This window comes from Balearica regulorum, chromosome 8 (genome assembly GCF_011004875.1).
Source record: "Balearica regulorum gibbericeps isolate bBalReg1 chromosome 8, bBalReg1.pri, whole genome shotgun sequence".
Lineage (NCBI taxonomy): Eukaryota > Metazoa > Chordata > Aves > Gruiformes > Gruidae > Balearica > Balearica regulorum.
The window spans coordinates 34,754,834-34,780,024 of NC_046191.1; positions in this window are offsets into that span (position 1 = coordinate 34,754,834).

Sequence of the window (25,191 nt, forward strand, 5' to 3'; positions counted from 1 at the left end):
TATAAATTTTGTTTTTGCTAAGAAGAATAACATGGAAAATAAATCTTTCTCAAACTGATCCCAAGATATGACGGACAAAACATGGGAAATAAGACATGCAAATGCAAAGTTATATAAAAACCCCCACAAACTAACAACAAAGAAAACCCCAACAAACAAAAAAATCTCCCAAAACTACTTAAATGTATAGATAGAAAAAAGGATATATGAATTCTGGGAGGCTAGTATTGCATTTACCTACAGTGACTGTACCTTAATTTCTGCGTATATGTTTTTATTTTTGCATGAAAAAATAGAATTTTATATACGAAGAATTTTAGTCTAAAAATCCCAATACTCAGTATATTTAATATTTGAAAATAATGTACTTCAATAATAATTAAATAATATTTAAACCCATAAACCTAAACCCAAAACATTACTAGTGATATCCAGAGAAGGCTAAAAAATAACTGAAAATGCCACACTGTAAAACGTCACATATATCTTGACAAAATACCTATTTTGACAGTCTAGTAATATAAAAGAGAAAAAGTAGTCAAGACTTTTAATAATTAAAAAAAAAAGTTGATTCTTGACACTGACAGGATTTTTTAAATTGTTGCTTTCTCATTACCTACAACTAAAGGTAGCATTTTGATTGCCCCATAAAATAAAAGCTTCAAAGCCCTTATTTTGAAGTTTTTTTTCCTGATACTGGATGAAAATCACATCTGTACCTGACATTTTCCACGGAACTGGTATTTCAGATTTTGTCGAGCTTTTAACATTACAGTCATCAAATTTAATGTCATTTGTGACACTCGCATAAGAGTGACACTAAGTAAACACTGCAGAGTGAAGAATGGCATACTTTATCAAGAAAAGTGTTCTGTTAGTCTGGAGAGGCGGAAAACTTTCACTTCCATGAATGAGTTCCTTTCTTACTTTTTCCACTAGTTAATCTCTTGCCAAAAGACTTGATAGATCTCATTTCAATATCGATCCAATGAATATTTGTATCTTTTTCTTCGAAATTTCAAATAATCTTATTTCAGAAATGGGTTGTATATTCATATTTGATGGTTCATATTTATAGAACATGAAATAGCTACTTTGCAACCACCTCTAAACTAAATGACATAGGTTTGGTTTCTTAAAACTTATGGCATGCTCTTCAGGAATTTTACACGTCTGGTTCTGCGGGCCTTGGAATCGCTCTCATGAGCCACTTTTTCAACATCATTTCTGAAGGGTGGGTTATCTAAAATTGAGCTATTACTCCAGTAACAATCTGACTGGTTTATCAAGGGAATACCACTTCCCTATTGCTACTCAGTATCATTTGTACTCATAGTAATCAATATTTACATTAGCTCTTTGATTTTCTTCTGTGATTGTGTGAAGCTTGTATACCGAAGCCAGTAATTGGATCAACTGATTTTGATAAATTCTCTCCAAACTGAATTATTACAAGATTTTACCTTCTTCTTGGACACTAAAAATGTACCTAATCTCTTTGGCATAGATAGAAGGACTCAACTGAGGTGACCCTTGGTGAAGTGGTACTGGGAATGGATCCCACTGTCTACACTGCAGACACTACCCCTGCCACTACCAATTCCCAAATGATGATTTACCATCTTCGACTAGTTTCTGAGCTGCATCTCTTAACTTCTTTTTACACTTTTCTGTGGGCATCAAACCGATTTTGATATTTAAACAAAGTAAACAAACCAATTTATAATCTAAAGCATAAAGCTTAGGTATTCATGCACTAACACACAAAGTATGATTTTATATATATATATATACACACTGGGTAAGAGCTGTGTTATTCAAAACCGTGTGATTGACATTCGTGATGAAACTACTCATTATTTTTTTGTACAGTGCATTCCATATTATTTATTTTTTTTTCTGTGATTAGCATCAAAGTAACTGACTTAAAATTGACAGATATATTGTTTCCCTCCCACCCTTTTGAAATACTGTGTGACATTAACTTCCTACCCCTTCAATTTCCTCAGTTTTCTAAGACTTCGTAGTAATATTCATGAATGACAGAAATTTCTCCTTGGCTGAGCTTCTAATAACCTTGGATGCAAGTTATCCACAGATTTTGAAACATACACCTATCTCCTGTTTGGGTCTTGAGCACTGCAATTCAGTCTCATCCTGGAAAGTGGGATCTTGACGTATTTACAATATTAAGGACCACTATTCACTTTTTTTTTCCTTTTTTTTCTTTTTTCTTTTTTTTTTTTTTTCTTTTGGTAAGGTAGTACAATACTATTTTTTTCCAGCTTTCTTATTATACATACTTACAAGTAGGGTTGAATCAAATCTTTAGAGCTGAACAGCCTTCAACTTTCTGCAAGTTAATCAATAACTATGCCAGATAGAAATCTGGACTACTTCTACTATTATATCAACAAGCATATGCTGTTTATTAAGTCTAACTGCAAGCTGATTTTAAAAGAAAATTAAAAAAAAAGAAAAGAAAAAAAAACAACAAAAAAACAACCAAAACAAAGCCCACAACAGTTGTTTATCAGTATATTTCTATTTTTCCCATTTTGGTTCCTATTTATTTTCAACCTAGATTGTCTGTATCTGAATCCAGAAAGGTAAACCTGCCGATGCTGTTGCAAGCAAAGTATAGAGCAATATTCGGTGAGATAAGTAGCTCTTCTTAGGAGTCGTCACAAAAAAACTTTTTCATTCCCTTGTTGCAAGAGAAATTTAGTCCAGGTCTCCATTCCAGCCTGATTTTACCTTTCCTTATCCTCTATCTCCCTACAACTGAACAGACGCATTAAGGGCACTGATAAGGTCTGGTCTGACAAATAAGATTAAAGGAAAATGTACAGAAAACTCAATTCTGTGTCTTTCTGAGATACACAATGAATACTTTTGGGCTATCCCCATTATGAACCAAAACATATACAGAAACCATGTAGAAAGAGGAAAAAATATCAATTCAAGGAAAACAGGAAAAAAATATCAAGTTTAATCTAACTCAAATATTATGAAGCTTGGAACTTAAACAGATAAGTATCTGGCATATGCTTTTAAATTACATTGATCATTAAGGGAACCGGTCTGTGTGTGTTTGTCATTTTGAAGATCTCTTTCCTAGATGTGTTGGAAATTGATTTCAACTTACAAACCAGACTTACAGAAGAGAACCTGATCTTACTTGTAGTGATAGTTAAAGCTTTGAACCAGTTCTTATGTTGTCCACCTGTGGACTTGCAGAAAATTTGTACTAAATCATCAGGTTGCTAAAGAACTCTTGCATTCTAGAAGACAAAAAAAACCCGAAAATTGAACCAAACCACCAAACCATCACACATAAAAAGCCCCCCACAGGATAACACTGTTAACTCTCATTAAAATACTAAGTATTATGGGTGCTCTGCTAGTTGGGATGAATCTATATCTTTTGCATTTTAAATCATTCTCCATCATAGTCAATGTAAGTTTTCTATTGAATTCAAATAACTTTCGTATCCTGCCAAAAATCTATGTGAAATTGAAATTAACGGCTTGAGCTGAAAGAGTATCCATTTTTAATAAATAATGGTAACATATATATTTCAGAACTTAAAGTTCCTCATGTGCCACTGGGTAACCCTTAATTTTAATAACTCTTTTATTATAGTAAGAACTTCAGGTGATGCTACGGTGCTTGCAAATGTTACCTACTGAAAATCAATTTGACACAGCAATACGTGGCAATAAGATGCTTTGAACTTCAATTGAATTAGTTCATTCAGAGACCTTTGAAAGGTTAGTTTATATTAGGAGATTGAAGTGGAATGACAATGCAGGAGTAAAAACACTGGTTCTGAATACGTAAAAAAAGACAGGCTCTCTGAAAGTACTGGTTAGCCTAATTCTATGAGAGGCCATTGTGCCGATCCAATATCGGGGAGGTTTCAATACGATCCCAAGAGCAAGATTAAGACACAAATGAGGTCAAATGCCGTATACCAGAAACAGTTTTTATTAAGAGAAGAGTAAAAAAGAAAACGTAAAGGTAACCGATAAGAGCGATAGGACAGGGCAGAAAAGAAAGGCAGAAAACCAAGCAAGACTCCGGGATAGAACCGCAAGAATAGTCACCGCCACGGATCCACGGTGTCTCGGTGGAGAGGTCCAAATCTCTCATTCTGTGACAGCGGACTAGCGTCCCGTGGACGAAGGCGCGGCACAGGTCCACAGCGCCTCGGAGGTCCATCTCGGGAGAGTCCAAATCTCTTGTTCTGCGGCGGTGGGCGAAGATGTGCGATCCACATCTTGGCAGTCCCCTTTTATACTGGTGGCGGTCTTCACGATGGCATGTACGACATGGCTTCCACGTTCCTGCACATGTGTACACACAGTTCCAGCCCTGCTCTTCACGCGACTGTTATCTGACTCTGTGGCACATGACCCGGCAAGGTGTTTTTCACAGGTTGAAAGTCTCGATGACCCAGCAATCATCTTTATTGTCCTTATCGCACTCAGTAGCTGGAGGGGTTTCCTGCTTGAGCAAAGCGATCTTTGAGACAAAAGTTCTTACAGTCCGGTTTCTCACAGCCATGTAGCTATGGAAAATGACACTCACCTACAGCTTGGTGCAGTCTTTATGATTCCCTATATTTCAATGAAAAAACATGACATTTGATAGCTGCCAAATTGGAACACTAACTACAAAAGTAATTTTTAGGGGTGTATGTTGTGGTGGTGAGTTGCAGTGATTAAACTGGCTTTATATCAGAAGGGAACAGCATAAAGGACTTCCTATAGCAAAGTACATGTTAACCCAATTGGAAAGGAAAAGAATCTCAGAAAGTTTGGGTGGTGTTTTTGTTTTTGTTTTTAATAGCATATTTTTGATGTGGTGTTTAATTTCATAGACATATGAAGTCTTTTAAATGGTGAGTTTACTTAATACTGAAAAGTATTCATCTATGTCACAGAATCCTCAAAGAGCTGAGTTTGAAAAGCACCTCTGAATATCACCTAGACCAACCCTCCCACTGAATGGAGACTCCACAACTTCTCTCGACAACTTGTTTCCATGTTCAAACACCCTCACAGATTAAAAAAAAACCAACCAACCCAAACCAACAGTTTTGCTTATATTTAAATGGAATTTCCTGTGTTTCAGGTTCTGCTGATTGTTCCTTGTCATGACACTGGGAACCACTGAGAAGAGTTCAGCTACTTCTGCACTGCCACCCTCCCATCAGGTATTCACACACATGGATAACACCCCCCTAAGCATTTTCTTCTCCAGGCTAAACAGTCCAAGCTTTCCCAGCCTCTCCTTGTAAGACAGATGCTTCAAGCCCTTAAACATCTTTGAGGACCTTTGCTGGACTCTCTCCAGTATGTCTATGCCTCTCTCACACTGAGGAGCCCAGATCTGGACACTATTCCAGATATGACTTCACCAGTGCTGAGAAGAGAGGAAGGATCACTTCCCTCAACCTGCTGGAAAAGCTCTGCCTAATGCCACCCCAGAGGCTGCTGGCCTTCCTTGCTGTGAGGCCACATTGCTGGCTCACAGTCAGCTTGATGTCAGTGAGGACCCCCAGGTCTTCTTCTGCCAAGCTGACTTCCAGATGGTCATCCTCCAGCCTGTTGGTGCCTGGGGTTATTCCCCCGCCCCGGTGGAGGATTTTGCATTTCCCTCTTTTGAACTGTATGAGATGGTTATTGGCCCATTTCTCTAGCCTGATGTGATCCCTCAGAATGGCAGCACACCCATCTGGTATATCAGCCACTTGTTCCGGTTTTGTATCATCTGGGAACTTGCTGTGAACTTTTCTGTCATGTAGGTCATAAATGAAGATGTTGAAAAGTACTGGTCCCTGAAGTACTCCACCAGTGACTGGCCTCCAGTTGGACTTCATGTCCTTCAGAATCCTTTGAGACTGGCAATTTGGGCAGTTTACAGTCCATACCGCTATCCAATTACCCAGGCTGTACTTCATCAATTTGTCAGTCAGGATGTTATAAGAGACAATGCCCAAAGACTCACTAAAGTTGAGATAAGCAGAGAAGCAGCATCTACTGTTCTGACCTCATCCACCAAGCAAGTCACCTCATCGTAGCAGGCTTCCTTCAGCCCTTAGAAACCTCCCCTGAACATGGCTTTTCAAAGATGACCAAGAGTGGCCTTGCAATGACATCAACCATCTCCCTCAGCACTCCTGGGTGTATCCCATCAGATCTCACAGATTTTGCATAAATGTTTAAATATTCCCTAACCTGATCTTTCTCCACCAAGAGTAAGTCATCTTTAGTCCAGACATTCCCTCTTGTCTCAGGGGTCTGGAATTCCTGAAGGCAGGTTTTACCACAAAAGACCAAATTGAAGAAACCATTGAGTACCTCTGCCCTTTTAATATCCTTTAGCACCAGGTCCCTACCCTCATTCAGGAGCAAACCAACATCTTCCCTACTTTTTATCTTGTTGCCGATGCACCCATGGAAGCCTTTCTTGTTGCCTTTCATGCCCCTCACCAGATTCAAGTCTGGGTAGGTTTCGGTTTTCCTAACCCCGTCCCTGATAGCATCTCCATAATCCTTCCATGTCACCTGACCCTGCTTCCATCTCTTATACAATTCCTTTTCATATTTTAGTTTTATCAGGAGCTTCTTTTCATCCATGCAGGCCTCCTGCTATCTTTGCTTGATTTCCTGATTGTCGAGGTGGGCCATTCTTGAGCACGGAGGAGGAGATCCTCGAAAACCAATGACCTCAGCTGGATCCTCTTCTCTCCAGAACTATCTCCTACAGGATTCTTCCAAGCAGATCTCTGAACAGGCCTAAGCCTGCTTTTCTGAAGCCCAGGGTTGTGATTCTGCTTTTTGTCTTGTTCCATCCTCTCAGGATCCTGAACTTCACTGTCTCATGATGACTGCAGCTAAGGCTGCCCCTGACCATCACATCCACAAACAGTCCTTCCTTATTCAAATTTATGAGGTCCAGTAGAGTAACTCACCTCATCGGCTTCTTGATCACCTGTGATATAAAGATATCATTAATGTACTCCAGTAATCTCCCGGATTGCTGGTACTCTGCAGTCCCTCCACCGGACATTAGGACAGTCCCCCAGCACAACCTGAGTCCCCCAAGAGGACCAGGGCCTGTGAACATGATGCTTTTTCCAGTTGTCTAAAGAAGGCTTCAGGAAGATTATGAGAGCTTTCCCCATAATGCTGTCTGACAGGCACTTCCTTAATTATGTGCATACACCTGGGGTAACCCCATTTCAGTCTGGTTTTCTGATTACTAGGTCCTTCATGTTCACATCACACTCTTTGCATGCCTACATGGTCCACCACTTCCTCCCTTGAAAGTTGCTCATTGTCTCTCTCCCCCTCATTGTTCCTACTTTGAAGCTCTACTTAACAGCTTGGACAGTGTGTTGGCAGAGATGGTTTTGCTCCATTTAGTAAGGTGGATTGAGCCTCATCCAACCATTCCTAGATTTTCAAAGGGTATCATAGTTACATTATGGCCATCATCCATCAATACAATATTTAACTTTTTAAAAAAATAAGCTGTAGTATAACAGACCCCAGTAGTATGAGCTAAGAAGAACTCATAAATCACATAGCCTTATCTGTTGTTTTAGCAGCAGTTACAGATCCAGTAAATTTCTGAAAGAAGAACTCTAATTGGAAACTACATGACTATTTGCTAGTAAAAATAATAATGAAAACAAATGCAAGGAAACAGTGTGTGAAATTGCTTCTGGTATTTCATCATTCAAATATATAATTTGAAATTAGGAAGCTCCAAACAGAAGGAAGAGTTGCACGCTAAAGGGAGGAGAGAAGAGTTATGGGAATGAATAATAGATATAGGGTTTATATATAGATATATGTGTGTGTGTGTATAAGTATTGAAGCTGTAATTAGAGTTACTCTGCTGAAGAGGCCATGTATTAGAGTTTCATGCAAGATGGTAATCTAAACTTGGGTACGGATGGTAGCTGTGGATACAGACAGTTGTCTTAAGACTGGAGAGAAAATGATGGAGTTTGGATAAGCTGTGACCCCATAATCCTGCCTGCAAATAGAGCAAATCCAAACCTTAAAGCTTGAAGCTGAAGGTTATGACATGATATAATGTCAAATTCAGTAAGGTTATGACCTTGTCTTCAAATGTGCTGACAATGAGCATCTCCCATGGAAAGAAATGGGAGGACAAAGTCATTTTCTCTTCTTATGGTGTTGGCTGGGATAGAGTTCTTATGGTTTGGGCTGTGATAGAGTTAATTTTCTTCATAATAGCTAGTATGAGGGTACGTTTTGGAGTTATGCTGAAAGCAGTGTTGATAATATAGAGATGTTTTCATTCCTGCTGAGCAGTGCTTACACAGAGCCAAGGGCTGTTCTGCTCCTCACACCACCCCACCAGCGGGATGGCTGGGGGGCACAAGGAGTTGGGAGGGGACACAGCCGGGACAGCTGACCCCAATGACCAAAGGGACGTTCCACACCATGTGACGTCATGCTCAGCATGTAAAGCTGGGGGAAGAAGGAGGAAGAGGGGGACGTTTGGAGTGATGGCGTTTGCCTTCCCAAGTCACCGTTACGGTGATGGAGCCCTGCTTTCCTGGGGATGGCTGAACACCTGCCTGCCATGGGAAGTGGGGAATGAATGCCTTGTCTTGCTTTGCTCGTGTGTGCAGCTTTTGCTTTACCTGTTAAACTGTCTTTATCTCAACCCACGTGTTTTCTCACTTTTACCCTTCTGATTCTCTCCCCCATCCCGCCGGGGGTGAGCGAGCGAGCGGCTGCGTGGTGCTTGGTTACCAGCCAGGGTAAAACCATGACATATGGTCAGAACAATTACTCATTAGTAGTGTAAGATAATTTCCAAATACTGAGTTTGGCTACAGAATGATGTCATGGTGTGAAACAAAATAGACCATTCACTCTTTATTTATTTAAACTGTAACTTTGCGTGGATCAAAGTATCTTCTAGAAATAGCTGGTAACTTGATCAGATGAAATTCTTTGTTTGTTTGTTTTAAACTACAGCCTTACACTGATCCTATTAATTGTTGACACCATTTTCCATATCAGACTTTCTTCAACATATACATAATTTTATTTCTACATCTGAAAAAGTGTGATGCTCAAAATAAATACAGAAAAGAAAGGGCAAAGAATCCTTCTGTATAATAATAGGTAGCTAACTGCATAGAGTTTGTACTTAGTCATTAAAAGCGTAAGTTGTCAAAGGCTCTTTCAGAATTAAAGTAAAAGGAAAAAAAAGTGTCAGGAAGATTTCACTGAGTAAAAAGGACAAATTAACAACAAAATCATAGAGGCTATCTGTGAGCATCTCCTTTGCTTTCATTCTTCTTTATTCAGTCTAGATGTATGCCAAGAATTTCGGGGGGGGGGAGGGGGGACGGACAGACACGGACACGATAGAGTCATTCAAAATGGATTTATTCTCCTTTTTTTTTTTCAGAACAGAAAATACATCTGTAATTTTCATGCTGGAATTGAAACAGTAAATTCTACTTTTTTAACCTGTTTCTTTTCTTAAACATATTACAAAAAAAAAAAAAGGTGATACAAATTACTTATCATTATATCATGAATTTATCTTTTGAACATAAAGGTCTTATCATTAATAATCCTGAAGTTACTTGTGAAACACTGAGAAAAGCCATTTTTCAAATGTAAACAATTTTCCTATTTCCACTGTGTGTATTATTTAATTTCTGGGCTTTTAGAATTGCTGTACTAAAAGTTTCAAGCAACCAAATATGTCGTTCACATTTACTGTGTGACAAATTGGAATTATTCATACAATCAGATAAAACCTACAGAACGTAGTTCCCTTTATTTTAGATAAGTAAAATCATAGATAAACCATAAATAAGTTACTTCTAAAATTATTTTATCAGATTAATGCTAGTCAGTCAATACTAATGTCTATTGTGTTAATCATTTATCATCTGATAATAGCAGCAGTTTCTTAAAATGCCCAATGACTGAATTGTCATATCGCTATGCAAATTTACGAGTAGAATACTAGTAATTTTAGCAAGCCATAAATATAGACTGCTAGAAAACAGAATTCATCATTGTATTTCCATGATTATCTGTTAAAATTTGTATTATACATAGTTATAAATATACATAATTGTGTCCTCATTTTCATTTAAGAAAACAGAAGACTTTCACTGTCAAGGAAAGGTATTGTGACCCAATAAGGGAAACATTACAATGTTTATTGAGAGATGGCAATCAGGAGTTGCGCAAAACCAAACTCCTTTCTTGAATATGCATGAAAGTCATCTGAATATGGCACAAGTATCAGAAATTAACACTTGGTTGGGAAAGGATTAGTCATCAGAACAGTAGTTCTGTCAGCCACAGAGATGTTCAGATCATAAGAAATTCTATGAGAGTTTATTTTTAAGTGAAATAATATGTTTTGCTTTTGTGTATGTTAACAAAGATATGTGCAAGTTCAAGACATCCCAAAACCACCCTACATCTGAGTAAGTACAGTCCCTGTGGGAATGAATGGATCTGGCAATAGTTTTGCCCACCTGCTGTAAGTGCAGTTCTCCTGAAAACAACTCAGTGAAAATTCCACCCATTATTCCAATGGCTCCAATCACTCCTTCATGAAGAAACTTCAGAAAGACAACCTAATTAAGTTTAATTAAGGGAAAAGAAGCCTTGGGCTTATCTGGTTCTTGGCTAAATGTTGTCTTGAGACCTGACGATGTGCATGTTGCCATGCGTTGATGCTGTTTTCTGATAGGGTATTGTATCTCCAACTGTTTTGAGATAACTCCCTAACATCAAAGTCGTCTTTTCCTTTGGGGGTTGCAATCTTTAAAATTGGAGGCACTTTCAGAGTAATCAGTATCCCAATACAAAGTCTGCAGAGTATCCAAAGGCTATGTTCTTCCGATTGACTGCATGACCCAGTTTGTAAATCAGTAACTCAGGAACCTGCTGGAAGCCTTTCCACAAGCCTAGCACCAACCAAGGGACAGGAGACAGCGTGCTTAGTTTACAGAGGCACAACTGAGCCAGACATTGTAGCGGTTTACCAGTCCATAAATTATTCCAAACAGCAATAAAATCTGTAGGTCAATAGGACTGATTTTGTAAATTAATTTGGGTGGGGAAATACAGAACAAGAGATTTTATATATACATATACATACCCACACACACATACATAGGTATATACCAGAAACACTCCTCCCAGGAACAAAAATGTCTACAGAATAGAAAGGACTGTTCAAAGGGAAGCATTGTTTTTCCTATGGAAAACTGTTAAAGGCAATCTGGGACACTGCAGGATTACAAAAATTGAAAAGCATCTGAATGCTTGTGGAAGGAGCTCAAGAAGGCATTGATGAGCCAGTCTGGAGCAAACACTGAGTCTGACAGACCTGAGTATAAACAGCTTTGCTCCAAGAGAGGCACATGACATTGGGAAAGGCAACAGAATTCAGAGCATTGCTAAAACAGCATTAGTATAAAAAAAAAAATTATTGGGTAGTTAATTTCCTCCAGCCAGCAGTCCATTTCCCTTTTGGAATAGTTAATTAGAATATTTTTGGTCCTTAGATACAGCTCAGCTAGATGCAGTTAGTCTATCAGAAGAATTCCAGTTTGATTAGAAAATAAAATAAAATTAATAAAATAAAGGCACAGCAGATGAGAAAGAACAAAAAGATGTGCCGAAATTACAAGGCAGTATCAGAAATGAAAGTCCCAATGAACTGATGAGTGAACTCAAAGTGACTTAGACTAACATTTTAGGATTGTCTCATTATGACACCTTCCCACCTACAGCAGTCATACTGTATCTGAGCACCCACAGCTGCAGTGGGCTTTGAGATTGCTCTTTACACCTCAAACTGGACAGTGGAGTCCTGCCAGTTTTCAGCTTAGGGAAGGAGGGGAGTACTTAAGAGAAGCTTTCCTTGGAAAGTATTGACTCACTCCATAAACAAAGAGGCTGAAGAACTAGCTCATGAATAATGCAGGACTCTGATGAAAGCCTCTGCCTAGACCTCCTAACTATGGTAGTATATGGACAAAATGTCAGTGGTAATAAGAGAAGACACAATTGTTCATTTGATAATACTGTACTTGCTAAAACATTTGTGAGAAGGTAATAGAAGAGGTGGTTTGCAGTAAAGTTCTCAAAAGCCTTGGGGAAATAGCTGCAGAGATGGATTTACAGATGGAAGCCATGATATATTTAGAGCCCAGCACTCGGGAGCAGGAAAAAAACAAGATGGAAATCTCAGTAAGAACACAAGGACAGCCATAGAAACAGTCTGATGAAAGTTTATAAACAGTGACCAAAACCTAGAAGCTTCAGAAACTGGGTAAGCCTAGGGAAAGCATATAGTGCAACTTCGTCAAGTACTCTCCCAAACTCCAGTGCTCTGCAGTGATTTCCTGGACAAGTGGAAGAGATTTCTTTCAATTCTCTTCAAAAGAGAAGAAGAGAATTTATTTTTCATTTACTTCTTTAGATTTCCCTGTATAAAGTCTTAGCATCTATAAAATTCTAGGACAAGGAATTATACAGCTTAATCATGGTGCTGAACCTTCTCCTTTTGTATATTTATATATCTTTTAGCACCATTTCCTGTTCCTCAATTTTTGTTTTAGCAGAGACAGTGAATAATTGCTTTCTGTTTATCCTTTCTGTGACACTTGTTAGCCAGTAGACCTTCAGAACCTTTTTTCCTTGATGAGGAGTCCTGATCTACTCAGTGGTTCTTCTTAGGGAGGTCATCTCATGCCTGTCATCCTTATCTTAATTTTTCTCCATTCTATTGCATTTGAGATAAGAGAATGAGAACTACAGGCAAGATGCAAGACTTGAGTATACAATTTTCATTATTTCCTATATGATGTTGATGATTTTGTTCTATATGTCAATAGGATGTTAAATAAAAAATTTTGCGCTAAGTAGGAAATGTTTGGTTCATTGGTGGGTTGGTTGGTTGACACCAGCTCCAGCACTAGTCCAAAAAGTTTTTCAGACATGTATAGGGAAATTGCCTAAAGATTCTTGAGGAATACTGCTGGAAAAGTTATTACCAAAGGCAGGTATCTGCAGTAGGTAACTTTTATGGAGATCTGTATAAGCTGATACATAACTGTACACTGCAGGAATCAACAGCTGAAGAGAACTTCTCAAAACCTCAACACAGATTTCTACCTGCCTAGCATGTAAATTGGATTAAGGGATTATTTGGTGTCTGAGCACAAGGTCTCAAAGTTCTCTTTTTTAATTGACATATTCGAAGGAGAGCAAGGCAAACCCTCCATTACCTGCATGAACTGTTTTGAGAGTTGGTAGAATGAGGACATCGTGTGCACCAAAAGGCATTGCAGCTCTTCTCTGCCTTCCTGGACATTTAACTGTCTGTGCTGATGCTCAGCTGTGTAACCATGGATCAGGTCTGTACAAGAATGACCTGGAGAGGCCCCACTCCCTGACAGGGACACGGGGTCTACCTGTGACATGGCCGCCTGGTAGACAGCACTCACCAGAAAGTGTGTCAGCAGAAAGCAGGAGGAGTGGGGATCAGTAAATCTGAAAAGTCTAACAGGAACTGTTAATTACTTTTAGAAAGTGTCTTTTTTACATACTTGAGTGCTTTCTGCCATAGCCCTGAATATGTCAGTCTCACATCTTTCTCCAAATGTGTATGAAATAGAATGTATTTTTCCTGGGTCACTCCTGATGCATCTTAAAAATAATAATAAACAGATATTACTTTTCTCAACCTAATATATGATGTTGAATTAAGAAGCAATGTTTTTAAGATTAAATTTTGAAGAAATCCAAGAAAATGAGGATAGTTAAGGATGAATAACATGTGACAAAATCTTATAAGAAAAACCTGCTCAACATGTCTTTGTATCCTGCTGATCTTATTCATTCAGACTAAAAAAGCATAGTGATGCATGAAAGATATCAAGGAGGAAATTAATTCAGGAGGAAATTAATTCAGGTGTAAATTTTCAATAGCATCCTTGTGTTTACAAGATGTGTTTTTTTTTCCAAAAGTGACGTATAAATTTAAGTCATGTTAATATTTAAATTGAAGTTGTGTTCCAAGATGATTATTCCCCCAGTAATATTCTGATCCTCTTGTACTGCAATAATGGAGATATACGACAGTATGCATACTGAATGAGTTTCATCTCTTCTTAACCATACGGACTGAATATATTTCCATCTCAATTTTCTAATAGAACAATCAAATAATGATTTGATAAAGCCTGAGTGCTGTTATTTCCTGTCTGAAAGCCACACCTGTTGGACTTCCACAGGGTTCACAAGAGATGGAGACAAGAAAAAGCAATCATTCCAAAGCTTAGTTTAGAAGACACTGCTTTTTTTTACCTGGTGGACATCTAGTTTAATTAAGGCGATATATTTTTTTTTTTTTTATTTTGGGTCAATATGTAACAGCTTTGTGTTCTGGTGTTTGGTGTCCATTTCTCGCACTGGTAGTGACATTGCTATGGCTAATTAAAAACCATTAAAACAAGATGCTGATTAATGAATTGAATTCAAGGTTCCCCTGGATTTCCATGATGAATTTCCATGTTCAATGAGTTCCAGAAATTATTTATTTCTTAAATAAGTTAACCAACCAAAATCAACATCAGAAAATCTAAGCCTCACTCATTAAATTCACTGTGTTATGTGAGAACAACCTAAGGTTCTTATACATTGATTAGTTTATGTGAAGTTTATGCTGCTCCAGTGCTGATTCAAGAAATGCAAATATGTCAGATCAGTTTTGTGGGGTTACTATTAATAAATAATACAGCTCATTGCCAATCCTTTTCTGGAAAATGTGGCACATTTACTGAAAGATTTAGAAGTCACCATGAACATGACTGGCGTTGCATGACATTGAGACTTTTTGTTTTCTTTTGATGGTGGAAGTCAGAGATATCCAAGTTTCTGCATGTCTTGAGGCTGTTTTGCCTCAAAGAGAGACAGTGGCTGCTATATCTACCATGGCACCTCTGTCAGTCAGAGTAGCTGCTAAAGCTGCTAAAGTACCGATTTTCAACTGCAGTTGCATTCACTGGCAGAAAATTATGTAGAGGGTGTAAATATTCTTCTTATATATTTATTAGATTTCTTACAATATCCATGTGCCATTTTCAACTCCTGTATGTTTGAAAAACATCTTCAGATTGACAACCATAACTTTTCAAAGAATGATGGTGAGTTAACAACTTCCATGCAGTGATTTACTGATATACAGTTATTGCACTTAAATTCTCTTCAGTTTTGTTAAAGCCAAATTTCAGGCATTTTGTTTCCCATTCTATAGCAGAAGGAACTTAATGCAATAGCTATGTCTGTCTTAGGGTTGTTTTTGTTTTTTTTTTTAATTATTTCTATAAGCCACAATATAAAATGGTGTGGGAAATCCAAACACTAATTTTGTCTCATTTCTAATAAATTACCTTCAGTAATATGTTACCTTCATTATAATGTTCATATGGTATTCTCAATATTAAGCTAAATATAGATAAGTCATATTCACCTTTATTTTAATAATACTTCTATTGAACCTGTCTGATTCTGGGTTCCTATGGACATTATATTCAGTATGGAATATAATGTCAATAAAATTAATCTTCTATGTAATGTTAAGAACAACATGTCTCTACTGTTTAACAGTGCACCCATGGAGTTGCTTCTGGGGTTGCTGAATAGCAAAGTACTAATACTCTCTCTTTAAGTTCTTCTAAAGAAAAAGACTGTATTCATTTATAGACACACTAGTGCTCTATCTCCTGTGGAATGAAAAATTCTTAACTTATTTTAGTATGCTACCAGTATTTCTGAAAATAAAAAGAGCACAGACTTAATTTAAACTTTATGCCATTGTTAAATACTTTATTAAGTGAAATCATTTTCTTAATGAATACAGCTTGTGTATTGACCCATTGTAACAATGCTCTAGACAATATTACACATGACATTTAAAACATTTAAAGGTTGATTGTTTCAGTCACGCAATATCTGTTAAGAAAATCATATACATTGATATCCCATCTCAGGAAAGAAATCAAACACTTTCTTTAATCTATATATGAACAAAGTGGATATATAATTCATATGTAATTCAAAAGAATTCAAAAGATGCCAAAGTTAAGCACATGCTTAAGCTATGAATAGATATGCTACATCTTTTCTACATAAGCACACTTTATTGAATCAAAGACTGAAGTAACATGCATGTAAAATCTGCTATTCTTTTTAATGGCAGTAAAAAAAGAAACTTTAAAAATCAGATAAACATTAATTAATATTGTTGTAATTGTTAGTTGTTTTGTTTCAGGGACTAGTTACACTCAATAAGCAAGGGGACAGGTTTGAATTAGACATTATTTCCAATATTATGCGGGATCTCAAGATTTTCTGGGCTTGCCTTGAACTTAATTGATTTTGTTTATTGCAACAAATGTCTAGTGATCAAATGACTATGGCTTTGTAATTCTCTAAGCATAAGCATTGTCAATGTCATCTGGGGAAATGGTCTGACAAACAAGGAGTCACTCTGGAGAACGACAATCCTTGATATCAGCTAAGCTGAGGGAAGCCAGCGTACAGCTCTCAAGTTTAAGCTTTGCATTAGTGGGAAAGAAGGAGACTGAGTTAAGAATATCTCAAAGCGATCCAAGTGGACCCAGGACTGAGGAAGAAGGCACTCCCACCGTCATGAACATCAGACTCCTCTTGGCAAAGATATGAGGATGCTGACAACTCGTTATGCTTCCCTGCTCCTCTCTTCTTCTCCTGGAATATGCCTGAAGTTTCAGCCTCAGGACCCAGAAGGATGCTGGAGGGATGAGCATCATCAGAATAAAGGTGTACATGTTGGGACACTTTAATGTATAACAACTATAACTGTATAACTAATGAGGCCTCTCTGTACTGAGCTGGGCTAAGGGTATTTTTAGTATTATACGGGACAAAAAATAACTATTTCTATTTAATTAGCTGGACTAACACTCAATTCTTACCTCCTAATGGAAGTTCCTTTTTGCCCATCACAGGATTGTGACAATGTGCAGCTTGATTAGCAAAGTCATTTGGGCACATACCTATAATTTGGTGGGCAGAGTGATTCTGCAGAGAGCGTAGGCGAGAAGTGGTAGTGGCTTGATTCACACAGCATCAGAACCACACCCCCTGTCCTTTATCGAACTACTTCAAAGTTACTTTCTATTACATACCCAGCAGTGATCAATGCTGACAGTAGGACATGTTTTTAGAAAATTTTAACATAAATAGGCCCAATGGGAATAATGAGTATAATGACTAAGGAGTCTATTGATTCAGTTTATTAGAACATAAATAGAAAATTGAAAAGCATTCTGAGCAGTAAAGTTTGCCTATTGGTAAGTGCAGCACTATGTAATTTAAGAGCATTTTTGATCAATAATGACACTGAGGACCACTATCCATCTTTATCTTTCCTCAAATTCAAGGCTGCATATCAGCTGATCATTCTTCAACTCCATTGCTCATTTCCTAAGCCCATGGGTTTTCACAAAAACTAAAGCAAATTCAGATAAAATACTTAGCTCTAAGTCAGATTAATAATTGGTTTTCCAAGTAATATTTCAAGTGGTTTAGCAATTCCTATCAGCACAAGCAAAAGATTTCTGAAGAAATTAAATAAGCTATTAAATAAACAGCTCCTTGAACTAACTATAATCATATTCTAGAAAAGAACAGGGAATTCTGGAGAATTCATAGGGAGAAATATTAGAAATTCACACAAATTCACTCATTAAAATTTTTCCAAGCTTCTATAAAGAACCTGCTTTAGGTATTTAGATGGCACCAACTACCTTTACTTTCTAAACTCTCAGAATCATTTTGACAGACAGCCAACATACTCCTCAGATATTCTCTTGTAGCTCATTTCTCTCAAATGCTGTAGGTGTTGAATTCTACACAGCTGAAGTGTGTACAACAAACAGCTAGGAGAAGTCTGCAAACAATGAATTATAGTATTCCAACCTTGATGTGGTAGGACATAAATCAAAAGCCATAGATCCTGCTGAAACAGCAATGTCCTTAACCTTGCTAAATTCCTGACGTGTAAATATGAAGACTTAACAATGTGGCCCTCAAGAACAAGTTTCAGGGTCAAATATAACACCAAAATTATTCAGTCAGGAGGCAATTTTATATTCCCAAGAAATGGTACCATAAATGAGGAACTGCTATTTAGCAGGCAATGGGCCAAATAAAATCAATTTTGTTTTAAGCACCAAATGTTAGCAGACACTCAACATTTAACGTCTAATAAGTATCCTTCCAGACTAGAGACAGATTTATCTAAGTCATCATGAACTGTTTGATATACCTATTATATTTGGATGTCATCAGCATAAAGATAGTAATTAAGATCCTGCTTATAGAATAAATGACCCTACCGGGAGCACACACTGTGCATGTTAAATAGGATAATCGTGCTTTATAAAGTCTATAGTGGGATTTCCAGAATTTATTAGTAAATTACCCCAAATCTCGACAAATACAATTTTAAGAAATAAAGAAAAATAACTGAACAAAATTAACCATGACTTCATTTTGTTGCATAAGTAATGTGGAAAAGACTCTTACTATTCAGTCTTATTGTGGCTCTAAGAAAACCTGCTGTGTATTATGTCAGGGGTTGATTCTTTTTTTTTTTTTTTAAAGTTTACTTTATTATCCGCCAAAATGGGGTAGTTGTGTACACAAGAAATAGTGAAATTCTACTCCCTATTCATGTTGAATTAGTCAAAATTTCTAATGATGACATGGAGAGAGAGAAGAATTAGAAAAGGAATATGCAGTATTCAGAGTTATAAACTGCTTGTTTTGCAGCTCTACTTAGTTATTACCATCTAATTAATTATCCACTATATGAAAGGGGAGATTAAGCAGATAGCTCTCCTCCAAAAAAAAAAAAAAAAAAAAAAAACAAACCAAAGTCTGTTTAAAATCTTAAGTTTAAAAAAGTCTGTTTAAAATCTTAAGTTCATCTTTCATTGACCTGTTGGAACTTGTTTCTGGACTTTTCTACACACTATTGTTGATTATTTCATGTGTACAAACTACTCAGCACTGGTTCATGTATCCCTAACCTTTAAAATTAGGAAGGAAAAAAAAAAAAAAAAAAAGAGATTCAGAGGAATAGATTCATTTATTCTACTCCCTTTTTAGGTTACAGGCGGTTTTTTGGTTTGCTGGAATTTGCATTCTTTTAATTAATTGCACTGGGAGCTGTGGGCAGAGGAGAGGGGATTTGGGAAAAAAGATCATAAACAAGCAAGTAAAGCAAAAAGACTCAACTTGAAATACAGTATTAAACTTCTGAGTTCTGTTTTCTTTTCTGTGAGAAATATAACTGTGTAATGTATTCATCACTCAGTCTAACCTTTATATACTTACATGAATAAAAATGTATTTAGCCTGACAGCTTTTTTAGTTTTATATAGGAAAAAAAACTTTCATTGCAACTGAACAGAAATGTTCTTCCCGAATGCTCTTTCCTTCATAGTGGTGTCTATATATGAATCTGATAGAAAAACAGTATAAAATTGTGGCTTGTTTTGCACAGCATACAGAATTAATCAGATTCTCACAGGTTTTTTTAATTATTTTTCACTGCTGCTGTGGCTGTTTTTATCAAAACCATGACAGTTCTTTAAAATTATGTTACATATAACAAAACATACCCCCCCCAAAAAAACCTAAAAAAAAAAAAAAAAGAGAGAGAGAATAATCAAACAAAGACAGAATGTAAATGGTCTTAGGTCAAAATTAAAAGAACTTCTGAAGTGAAAGCAGGATGACACCTTTACCTGTCCTAACTTCACAGGAAAATTATTATCAAATACTCCAAAGCCTTTTTTGTTTGTTTCCCCAGAGAATATTAAAGAGAAATATTATTTCTTTACTTTTTTATTTTTGTTTGCTTTTGTTTGGATTTTTGTTTTCTTTCTTTCCCCTAAGGCTATATTGTGATTCATGATATCAACCAGAGTTATTGCATTGCCAGGTCTCTCAGTATGAAAATCAGACAAATTCAAGGTGTTTCATACAACACAGCAAGGAAGTCTGTTTGTTCCTGTCCTTTTCTGATGTAGTAGTAAAAGTACGCTAACAGAATTGTAGAAAGCTTTTGCAAATTCTTTTTTTCTGATGTTTCAAAAAATAATTCTGGTGAGAATTTTGGATTTTTTTCTAAGAGAAGAATTTAATTGAATTTACTAATCTTAGTCTATTTCAGTAATGCAATTCTCAACCATTAACAATGCAAGCAGAACAAGGCAGATGGAGAATGGAGTTTATGTCTCCTTTATACAGTAGAGATAACTGTTAAGAAAGTCCAGTTTTGACAGCAGTTTTTACTCAAACTGACTTTACTAAATACTTACTTTAGAATGGAACAGTAGCTCTGTTTAGAGAAATACCATGTTCTCTACATCCAATAAAATAAATACATGGTTGTTAAATTGTTACAAAATTCTAATTGTTAAATATTTTCATGTAAGTTTGAGAAATGGCAACATAAACTATACATGCATAAAAAAATTGAGTTAAATTTAATATCATGTGCATATATGAGAATTATTCATAACCCTTACAGAATGCTGTCTTAAGACTCAGAGAACACAGGACAAATACATTTTTACTTCATCTTTATTCTCCTACAAACGTAAGGGCAAGCGACTATTTATGAACATAAGGAAATAGCTTAAATGAGCATGATTAAAGAAAATACACACAAAACTACTAACGTTGTGTTTGATGGCCAAGATTAATTTCTCGCAAACAGCAAGAAACATTTTTTTCTCAGGCTTCAACATTGACAGGAGATAGTAAAATTTTTATATGAAATCTATTCCAGTACTGGTTGGTTGTGGTTTTTTTGAGAAAGCATTATAAAGATCAGAATCATGATTCTGTAATTTTGTGAAAAATATGCCTAAAATTGGTTATAAACACTGTACAGACTGCATGAAATAATAATTTTTAACCATAGATTCTACCATAAATGCAGTTGATGTCCCAACTGAGAAACTGGACTCCAAGGCTCACAGATCATTCAGTATTCATGCATCACAAAAAATTCATATTATTGCTGATACCACACATTAGTTACAGTGATCTGATGAAAGTATAAGATATTGCTCAGGTATAACTACGGAATTAAACTACTTTCATATTTCAGCATATGAACATTGTTAAATATTAAAATCTCAAGAAAACAACATTCTAGATGCTATGATAAGTTCTTTTTTTCAGAACAACAACAACAAAAATTACAATCTGGCCTCCTTCATGCAGTTTTCATGAGAAACACTTTGTTGTGATTTACCTATATAGAATCATAGAAGTTACTTCATTCCCTTATGCCTTTGCCAAGGAATATTTACAAAATTTGTCATAGTTTGAGAGGTGAAAACATTCTCATCTTATGCTTTTAATAGCTACACTTCTATTTCAGCTTGGGAAAAAAATTAGATGAGTTACGGAAATTTCTTACTAAATTGAGAGTTTTTACTGTCCAATACTACTCATACAAGACTTGATATTTTGTTTTTAAATACATGATCATTATACAAGAAATATGCTATTAGAATTTATGCATCATTCTTTTTTCATTTGATTCTAATTTAAGAGAGCATTTAAATGGGAATAAAGTAAGCTAGATTTCTCCCACAAGGAAATAATTATATGGCCAAAATTGCCTTAGTGTGCTATTTCTTTACAGTACAAGGAATTTTCATGTTTTACATATGAACACAGTTTTTTGATTGGTCTTTTCAAACATAAATGCTCCTAGTAATAGCCCCAAATGGTCATTAACTCATTAATATTTATATAGTAAAGAGAGAAAGCAATTTTCACCTCAAAATTTATGATTTCATTATTGTCAATGTTTCATCAATTTTATAACACTTTTAAGATAAGATAACAATCTGTGTTCGGTTCTAAGCTATCTTGGCATTGTATCAAGTTGACAGATAAATCAATATAATTGATAATCTGCTTTCTGGTGTAACTAAGTATCAAGTGGACCTTAAGACATCTGAGGAAAACTGATAGCTTTTTTATATTGTGAATTGCTTTACCTGTGTCACTACTGCACAGCAGAACTATGTTCTATGAAAAGTTATGTGTCATAAAAATTACCATTTTCACTTCAGTTATCAAGTGGTTATAACAATGAGAGCACTACCACAGCATCACGACAGGACAAATAAATTAGTCCCTCCCCTTCAATATTTTTCTTTTTTTTTTTTTTTTTTTAATCCCTTCTTCTCTGGAAAGAAAAACCCATAAATTTCATGCAGTCCCCAGCATGGGACAACATGGAGATGAGAGTAAAAACCATATGTATTCACCTCAGCTGAGTGGCATTCCAATTGCACATCTATTTCCACTAAAACAAATCATCTTCTCGTGTAGTTATCTTTGTCCCTTAAACATTTCTAAATTAGTGTGGACCACAAAAGCTAAGTCTCTCAAATATCCTGTCGGTGCTCGCTGACATGTACTGCCACTGGCACAATAAAAAGGCACCTTCTCACTCTAAATCTCCCTCCCCTAAAGAAATACTTAACTCAAGCCTCTCCGAAATACGCTGGAGACTACTCTTTGAATGATATGGCCAGAGGAGGTCCACTTACTATTTTATTGTATGTGAACTCTTAGACTTCTTACTCAGGAGCTGGTGCATCTGGGGTAAATTTTTCAGTGCTTGATGAATTTCAAGCACAGGACTGCCACAGGAGTTCACCAGCCATGAGACTGCAGCTGATTTCACTACGTATACGAGAACCCACTTAGCTCCTCCTGTTCCCAGGAAGTGATTATATTTTACCTAAAAAATAGACTCACAGATGTAAAAATACAAATGGGAAGGAAAAAAAATCCCAACAACAAACACACACAACCAAACAAAACAGACCAGGACTGAGAATAAGCTTTCATTAGGAAGACTAAGTCCTGAGATTAAGTTTTCACCTGTAGTGCTTTGTATATGTGATAATAGTTATAATCTAGTTAATATTAGCATGTGTCTGCACCATGGCAAAGACATTTCTATAGGCAACTCTAGCTCTGTATCTCTATGTCTCTACATCTCTACCAGTTCTAGCCAGCATGCCTGTCTAAGATTATGAAGATTCGGACCTTTGTGTCCTTGGAGGAGTTCAGCTTGATGTCACAGGTATATATATACACACATACACACACATGTGAAAACTACATTTCGGATTCAGGGGCTTCTATTCTGCCCCAAACTCTCCTCAGGTGCTTAAGGTTTTTTGTAGATATTTTGGATGATTTTTGAAATTTTCCACCGGACACCTACTACAACATTATGTACATATCTGCAGTATTTAAGGTTTCAGAAAGTTTGAATAATAAAACTTTCTTTGAGTGCTCAGACATCTGGTGAATTCTTAATAAAGTTGAATTCTCCTGGCTACTGGCTATTCTTACAAAAGGTTTTATAAAGTTTATTTAGAAAAATTCTATAGCAGACACTTTTTTGGCTTTTCTAGATTTTTCAAATTTGCATTCATCAGTAACAAAATTATTTCATTTGAAGCAACATTTCCTGCAAAGCTTATAATATCTGTTCTTTGTAAGGAGTTTAACAACCTACCTAATCTTATCAATGTAATATTTTTCTGGTCAAGTAATAAATGATAAATCCTGTCCTCTGTGTAAACAATGTTGTTAGATGCTGTTTTCCTTCAAACTGATAAGATCAGGTTTATTGAAGTAATCTCTAGGGTTCTTGCTAGATTTACATTGCATTTCACAAGCTCATTCAATATTTTCCAAAACTCTTGCAATGTAAGCCATTTTTTTTTTATTTGTGTTTTCAAAGTGGTAGAATATATACATTTACTTTAATGAGAGAAATCACCAACTTGCAGCGACCAAAAACATTTCCCACAAATGGGCCTGTGAAGACCAACTCACTTTTTATTTGACAAACAGCACACTGAATATTTAAAGCTTTTGTTTGTTTTAAGGACAGCAACACCATCACACAAAATCAAATGAAATATTTGATGGCTTTAGATAGAGAGAAGACAAAGAAGGTCTCAAAGAAAGATGTATAGGTGAGAAATATCTTACATTTTCCATTCTTTTATAATGAGCACTGGGCAAAATGAGTAAAAATAACTGACACAGAACGTGGGAGTTTTGAGCTTGGTAACTGATGAGATACTTCAAATCCTTTTGAAAAATAAAAAGGTTAAGGTTTTAAAAATACCTCAAAAAGACAGTCTACTGAATTTGATTATAAGAAAATATATGTTCCAAACAATATTAATTTTTTTTGTAAATTAGGTAAAATGTATTTTGACAAGACAGTATCTACAAAATTTATGAACAATCTTATTTAGGGAAACTACGTCTTTTCGATGTTTTCAGTGTTCCTTAAAGCTGTCATGAAAGCTGATAGTCATGCACCTGTCAAGCACATTAAAAGCTTGATTTACTGGGATTTTCAAAGTACTTTTTGAATATATTCAAATAGATATCAGAAAACTCTGACATTACACGTACCTATGAATAGTTAACAGATCACTGAAGCCCACTTAACAGTTTTGTCAACAAAAGGCTATGCACACGTCTGACAGTACCTTCCATGTATAGGAACAGGTGCTGGTTTATAAGTAAGGTTTTGCCTATAACAAAAGTACTCAATTAGCTGTACAATATTGGTTTATTTTTTCTCTCAACTACCAGATGCAAAACATACATATATCTTTAATATGAAGTCAAATATGAAACCGTTTTTTTTAGTGTTATGTGTCTTACCTGTAATATAGTTTTTCCAAGTCATTCAGATGTTAAGGATCACAAAAGGAAGAAGTGTATTTCTGTACGCCAACCATTGCTGCAGTGCTTGGAAACTCTAAGGGCAAACTAGAATCTTTTAATAGGTAACATTTTAATAGGTAACATGGCCTTGCAGAAGGATCCAGATAGGAGCATTGGGCAATTATCAATGGCATGAATTTTAACAAGAACAATTGCAGAAGTGGAGACAAAAGTGCTGAACTCTTCTCCTTGGTATCCAGTGACAGGATGTGTGGGAACGGCTCAAAGCTGTGT